The sequence below is a fragment of the Pleurodeles waltl genome, chromosome 8 (genome assembly GCF_031143425.1).
Source record: "Pleurodeles waltl isolate 20211129_DDA chromosome 8, aPleWal1.hap1.20221129, whole genome shotgun sequence".
NCBI classification, from domain to species: Eukaryota; Metazoa; Chordata; class Amphibia; order Caudata; family Salamandridae; genus Pleurodeles; species Pleurodeles waltl.
Genome location: NC_090447.1, coordinates 360,015,290 through 360,023,046, shown reverse-complemented (window position 1 = coordinate 360,023,046; position 7,757 = coordinate 360,015,290).

The following is a 7,757-nucleotide window of genomic DNA, read 5'->3' as shown; positions in this document are numbered from 1 at the left end:
GCCAGTGGTAAGACAGGTGGCCATCCAAAGGGGGTCCCCTTTGAAAGAGTGGGTGAGGATATAGTGGGTCCACTTGAACCTCCCACAGCCTCAGGGAACCAGTACATACTAGTAGTAGTGGATCATGATACTAGATACCCTGAAGCAATTTCCCTTAGGTCCAATACTGCCCCTGCAGTAGCTAAAGCACTCATTGGTATCTTTACCAGAGTGGGATTTCCTAAGGAGGTGGTGTCTGACAGGGGTACCAACTTCATGTCAGCATACCTGAAGCACATGTGGAATGAGTGTGGGGTGACTTACAAATTCACCACACCATACCATCCACAAACCAATGGTCTTGTGGAAAGATTCAACAGGACATTAAAGGGCATGATCATGGGGCTCCCTGAAAAACTCAAAAGGAGATGGGATGTCCTCTTGCCATGTCTGCTTTTCGCCTACAGAGAGGTGCCTCAGAAGGGAGTAGGGTTTTCCCCCTTTGAACGTCTGTTTGGCCATCCTGTAAGGGGACCACTAGCTCATGTAAAAGAAGGCTGGGAGAGACCTCTTCATGAGCCTAAACAAGATATAGTCGACTATGTACTAGGCCTACGTTCCAGGATGGTAGAGTACATAGAAAAGGCAAGCAAAAACCTTGAGGCCAGCCAACAACTCCAGAAGATGTGGTATGACCAAAAGGCTGCTATGGTTGAGTTTCAGCCAGGGCAGAAAGTCTGGGTTCTGGAGCCTGTGGCTCCCAGGGCACTTCAGGACAACTGGAGTGGCCCTTACCCAGTGCTAGAGAGAAAGAGTCAGGTCACCTACCTGGTAGACTTAGGCACTAGAAGGACCCCCAAAAGGGTGATCCATGTGAACCACCTCAAACTCTTTCATGACAGGGCAGATGTGAACCTGTTGATGGTTACAGACGAGGACCAGGAGGCTGAGAGTGAACCTCTCCCTGATTTCCTCTCCACTGACCCTAAAGATGGCTCAGTAGATGGAGTGATCTATTCAGACACCCTCTCTGGCCAACAGCAAGCTGACTGTAGGAAGGTCTTACAACAGTTTGCTGAGCTCTTTTCCCTAACCCCTGGTCAGATACACCTGTGTACCCATGATGTGGACACAGGAGACAGCATGCCTGTCAAAAACAAAATGTTCAGACAGTCTGACCAAGTTAAGGAAAGCATCAAAGTGGAAGTCCACAAGATGCTGGAGTTGGGAGTCATTGAGCACTCTGACAGCCCCTGGGCTAGGCCAATGGTCTTCGTCCCCAAACCTCACACAAAAGATGGTAAGAGAGAGATGAGGTTTTGTGTGGCCCACAGAGTACTTCATTCTGTCACCAAGACAGATGCCCATCCCATTCCAAGTGCAGATGAGTTAATTGACAAACTAGGTGCTGCCAGATACTTAAGTACCTTTGACTTGACAGCAGGGTACTGGTAAATCAAAATGGCACCAGGAGCAAAAGAAAAGACAGCATTCTCCACACCTGATGGGCATTAACAGTTTACTGTAATGCCCTTTGGCTTAAAGAATGCCCCTGCCACCTTCCAAAGGTTGGTCAATCAAGTCCTTGCTGGCTTGGAGTCCTTTAGTGCAGCTTATCTTGACGATATTGCTGTCTTTAGCTCCAGCTGGCAGGATCACCTGGTCCACCTGAAGAAGGTTTTGAATGCCCTGCAAGCAGCAGGCCTCTCTATCAAGGCATCCAAATGTCAGATAGGGCAGGGAATTGTGGTTTACTTGGGACACCTTGTAGGTGAAGGCCAAGTTCAGCCACTCCAACCCAAGATCCAGACTATTCTGGACTGGGTAGCTCCAAAAACTGAGACTCAAGCCAGGGCATTCCTTGGCTTGACTGGCTACTACAGGAGGTTTGTGAAGGGATATGGATCAATAGTGACACCCCTCACAGAACTTACCTCCACGAAAATGCCTAAGAAAGTAAACTGGACAATAGAATGCCAACAGGCCTTTGACACCCTGAAACAAGCTATGTGCACAGCACCAGTTTTAAAAGCTCCAGATTACTCCAATCAGTTCATTGTGCAGACTGATGCCTCTGAACATGGGATAGGGGCAGTTTTGTCTCAAACAAATGATGATGGCCTTGACCAGCCTGTTGCTTTCATTAGCAGGAGGTTACTCCCCAGGGAGCAGCGTTGGAGTGCCATTGAGAGGGAGGCCTTTGCTGTGGTTTGGTCCCTGAAGAAGCTGAGACCATCCCTCTTTGGTACTCACTTTGTAGTTCAAACTGACCACAGACCTCGCAGATGGCTAATGCAAATAAAAGGTGAAAATCCAAAACTGTTGAGGTAGTCCATCTCCCTACAGGGAATGGACTTTATAGTGGAACACAGACCTGGGACTGCCCATGCCAATGCAGATGGCCTTTCCAGGTTCTTCCACTTAGAAAATGAAGACTCTCTTGGGAAAGGTAAGTCTCATCCTCTTTCGTTTGGGGGGGGGGGGAGGGGAGTTGTGTAAGGAAATGCCTCCTTGGCATGGTTACCCCCTGACTTTTTGCCTTTGCTTATGCCAAGTTATGATTTGAAAGTGTGCTGAGGCCTGCTAACCAGGCCCCAGCACCAGTGTTCATTCCCTAACCTGTACCTTTGTCTCCACAATTGGCACAACCTGGCATCCAGGTAAGTCCCTTGTAACTGGTACCCCTGGTACCAAGGGCCCTGATGCCAGGGAAGGTCTCTAAGGGCTGCAGCATGTCTTATGCCACCCTAGGGACCCCTCACTCAGCACAGACACACTGCTTGCCAGCTTGTGTGTGCTGGTGGGGAGAAAATGACTAAGTCGACATGGCACTCCCCTCAGGGTGCCATGCCAACCTCACACTGTCTATGGCATAGATAAATCACCCCTCTAGAAGGCCTTACAGCCCTAAGGTAGGGTGCACTATACCATAGGTGAGGGCATAGGTGCATGAGCACTATGCCCCTACAGTGTCTAAGCAAAACCTTAGACATTGTAAGTGCAGGGTAGCCATAAGAGTATATGGTCTGGGAGTCTGTCAAACACGAACTCCACAGCACCATAATGGCTACACTGAAAACTGTGAAGTTTTGTATCAAACTTCTCAGCACAATAAATGCACACTGATGCCAGTGTGCATTTTATTGTAAAATACACCCAGAGGGCATCTTAGAGATGACCCCTGAAAACATACCGACTTCCAGTGTGGGCTGACTAGTGCTACCAGCCTGCCACACACCAAACATGTTGCTGGCCACATGGGGAGAGTGCCTTTGTCACTCTGTGGCCAGAAACAAAGCCTGTACTGGGTGGAGGTGCTTCTCACCTCCCCCTGCAGGAACTGTAACACATGGCAGTGAGCCTCAAAGGCTCACCCCCTTTGTTACAGCGCCACAGGGCATCCCAGCTAGTGGAGTGCCCGCCCTCTGGCCACAGCCCCCCCTTTTGGCTGCAAGGCTAGAGGAGATAATGAGAAAAACAAGGAGGAGTCATTGGCCAGTCAGGACAACCCCTAAGGTGTCCTGAGCTGAGGTGACTCTGACTTTTAGAAATCCTCCATCTTGCAGATGGAGGATTCCCCCATTAGGATTAGGGATGTGACCCCCTCCCCACCGGGAGGAGGCACAAAGAGGGTGTATCCACCCTCAGGGCTAGTAGCCATTGGCTACTATCCTCCCAGACCTAAACACAACCCTAAATTGAGAATTTAGGGGCTCCCTGAACCGAGGAAGATAGATTCCTGCAACCTGAAGACGAAGAAGGACTGCTGACCTGAAGCCCTGCAGAGAAGACGGAGACACCAACTGCTTTGGCCCCAGCCCTACCGGCCTGTCTCCCCACTTTAAAAAAAAAACTGCAACAGCGACGCGTCCCCCAGGGTCCAGCGACCTCTGAAGCCTCAGAGGACTACCCTGCATCTAAAAGGACCAGGAAACTCCAGAGGACAGCGGCCCTGTTCCACAAAGACTGCAACTTTGCAACAAAGAAGCAACTTTTAAAGACCACACGTTTTCCGCCGGAAGTGTGAGACTTTCTACTCTGCACCAGACGCCCCCGGCTCGACCTGCGGAAAAACAACACTACAGGGAGGACTCCCCGGCGACTGCAAGCCCGTGAGTAGCCAGAGTTGACCCCCCTTAGCCCCCACAGCGACGCCTGCAGAGGGAATCCAGAGGCTCCCCCTGACCGGGACTGCCTACTTCAAAGAACCCGACGCCTGGGAAACACACTGCACCCGCAGCCCCCAGGACCTGAAGGATCCGAACTCCAGTGCAGGAGCGACCCCCAGGCGGCCCTCTTCCTAGCCCAGGTGGTGGCTACCCCGACGAGCCCCCCCCTTGCCTGCCTGCATCGCCGAAGAGACCCCTGGATCTCCCATTGAATCCTATTGCGAACCCAACTGTTGTTTGCACTCTGCACCCGGCCGCCCCTGTGCCGCTGAGGGTGTACTTTCTGTGCCTGCCTGTGTTCCCCCAGGTGCCCTACAAAACCCCCCTGGTCTGCCCTCCGAAGTCGCAGGTACTTACCTGCTGGCAGACTGGAACCGGGGCACCCCTATTTCCATTGAAGCCTATGCGTTTTGGGCACCACTTTGGCCTCTGCATCTGACTGGCCCTGAGCTGCTGGTGTGGTAACTTTGGGGTTGCCCTGAACCCCCAACAGTGGGCTACCTTGGACTCAACTTTGAACCTTGTAAGTGCTTTACTCACCTGTGAAACGAACAAATACTTACCTCCCCCAGGAACTGTTGATTTTTGCAGTGTCCAATTTTAAAATAGCTTATTGCCATTTTTGCCAAAACTGTACATGCTATTGTGATGATTCAAAGTTCCTAAGATACCTGAGTGAAATGCCTTTCATTTAAAGTATTGTTTGTAAATCTTGAACCTGTGGTTCTTAAAATAAACTAAGAAAATATATTTTTCTATATAAAAACCTATTGGCCTGGAATTGTCTTTGAGTGTGTGTTCCTCATTTATTGCCTGTGTGTGTACAACAAATGCTTAACACTACCCTCTGATAAGCCTACTGCTCGACCACAGTACCACAAAATAGAGCATTAGAATTATCTCTTTTTGCCACTATCTTACCTCTAAGGGGAACCCTTGGACTCTGTGCATGCTATTTCTTACTTTGAAATAGTACATGCAGAGCCAACTTCCTACATTGTTGAATTAGAAGAAAAGCAGTGAATGCTTATGATGAGATGTAGGAGTAAGCGAAGTCAAGGCGTAAGATGATGAAGACAGCAATCATTTTGAAATGACATCCAATGGTACGTTTGATCTGTGTGGTCACTATTCTAGCCATCAAAGGGATGATTGGAGCCATGTAATTTAGTGCTCCATACAATTACATGCAAATTATACTCAACATGTGTTTAATAATATTAAATCTGTGTGCATTATGTTAACTCAATGGGGTATGTGGATATATTTGCCTTAGTGAGAGCCACCATTTAATTAGCTGAAGACTAATCAATGTATGCACATTAGAGAGAACAATGCATACATTCTTAAAAGTAATCAGTTCTATTTACTCATGCTAAATGTAGCTGCTTGGAAGTCATTTTGATTTAATGTTGATCTCATTTTTAACCACACCCGAGTTGAACAAATTTCATATGTATAAATGTTTTGCAAACTTCATGTTCTTTTCCCTCTACAGGTGTTTTATCAGCAAACTTGTTAGTTAGAGAAGGATTCTTGTTATTGATCTGAACTGCTAGATAGTTGAAACTTAATTAAAACTTGGATGCAGACATGGAGACCGTGATGGTGGGAGAGATCTTGCTGTACAAGGCAGGCAAAACTGATGATGCATCCATAGTAATGCAGATGTTTTCTTCGTTGCTCAGCACTGGGAAACTCAGGAGTTTAGCTGCTCCCAGAGCATGGCCATTCTTTATTGGACGGTGTGGTAGGAACGGCTATGGGCAGTCTTCCAGAGCTTTCTTTCATTTATTAATTTTGTATTTCATAGAATAGTTTAGCAAATACTGTCCTGACTATGCGGAAAGAAGACCTTTTTTGACTGCTGAATTCTCCTGGTAGAGTGTTGAGCTTCCTTCATGCTTGAACCAGGTCAGAGTTGCGTGTATTACACATTTACAAATGTTTTGCAAGTTTCGTGTTCTTTTCCCTCTGCAATTGTCTTATCAAACTTAATTAGAACTTGGCTTCAGATATAGAGACCGTGGTAGTGGGGGGAGATCGTAGAATAGTTTAGCAGATCCTGTTCTCACTTCGCGAAGAGAAGACCTTTTCTTGACTGTGCTAATTTTTCCTTCCTAGAGTGTCGAGCTTCATGCTTGAGCACTAATATTTTCTGCCCTAAACCTTAAACTTGGTTCATCTGATGCTGATACCTTCCTCTTAGAAATACCCTTTTCTCGTTTGCTGCTAGATCCTTTTATTGAGCTGGCTTGGTTGATATTTTGTCTGCTATATGTAGTTATATTTCCCATCTTCTTCCTCATAATATACTAATTCAGATTGCTTAATAATTTAAATATGTATACTGTTACAGTATATTTATTTCAACTTTGCTAACTGGTTTAACTTGTAACCTTGACTAAACTTGCTAATAAAACCCTTATGGTATGGAAAATATCCTGTCTGTCATTTCTGAGAAGCTATGTCGGTTTCACTGTACTTGAAATGTATTGCTGTTAGCCTCCTCTCTTACCCTTCAAGTCGAAAATCAAAAGGTGCATGTGACTAGTGGAGAGTGGAGTACCTTAATAAGCGATTAAGAGACAAGGACTCTACCTCATAGTTTAGCTTGCTTTTAACCATCCTACCTAAGCAATTTGTGGATCAAGTACCTCAGCATGCGCTAAAACGTTTTGTACCAAGCACTGCATTGTTGGTTCCCTTGGTATAGGTAGGATGAAAGGTGGAATAAGTAATAAGTATGCTCAACATTATGAACAAAATAACAAGTCAAACAAGAAAATAAAGTAAAAATCATAAAACGCACTGCGGTCTTCACTGAGGCAAAGAAGTAATTCAGGTAATTAATATTATGAATTATTGCCGTGAACACAAAAAACGTAAATAAGAAAAATAGCCACCATTGTTACGTGAGATGTTCCTTTTATGCAAGAGTCATAACATCAAAGTTCTTGTAAAAGCATGAGCCAGCATCATTTTCACCATGCAATAGTAATTCCTGCTTAATGCACAAGCAGGAATTAATAACTGTGGTATTGAATGATGTTGCCATCAAACATTAAAGACAGTTTTCAGAATATTAAGTATAATGTAGAATCATTGCTTTGTTTGTGACAAGGTTAATGATAGTGCAAATTATAGTCCCACAAGTTAACTGTGAGTCAAATTGGACACGTTATTATTGGGGTATTTTAAATTATTTTAGAGGCATATTTGGACCCATTTATGAGTGTCACTTCAATCCAATGACCTATGCGTAAAGGCAGGTGTTCCTGTCTTTACTCAGTTTCAGTGGTCTGACCTTACCTCAGAAGACTGTAATGTTTTGTTACCTTGAGGATTGGTTTCAGAGGTGATCATGAAAATCAAAGTACCAAAGTAGTTCTGATACACATCCATGATCCAATCACACTGCCGACAGCAAAATGTCAAATTGATTCTTACTCTGCTTGGGAACATAATTTCTCTTTCTAATTGGTCCCTGCGATCCTAACCGTTACCAATGTTTTAGCATTAGGTGAGGCGTTGTTATTAATCTGCTAACTCTGGGAGAACTGTCTGTGTGTTTGCCTCCATGGACTACTGCCTACTGTTCAACCATCT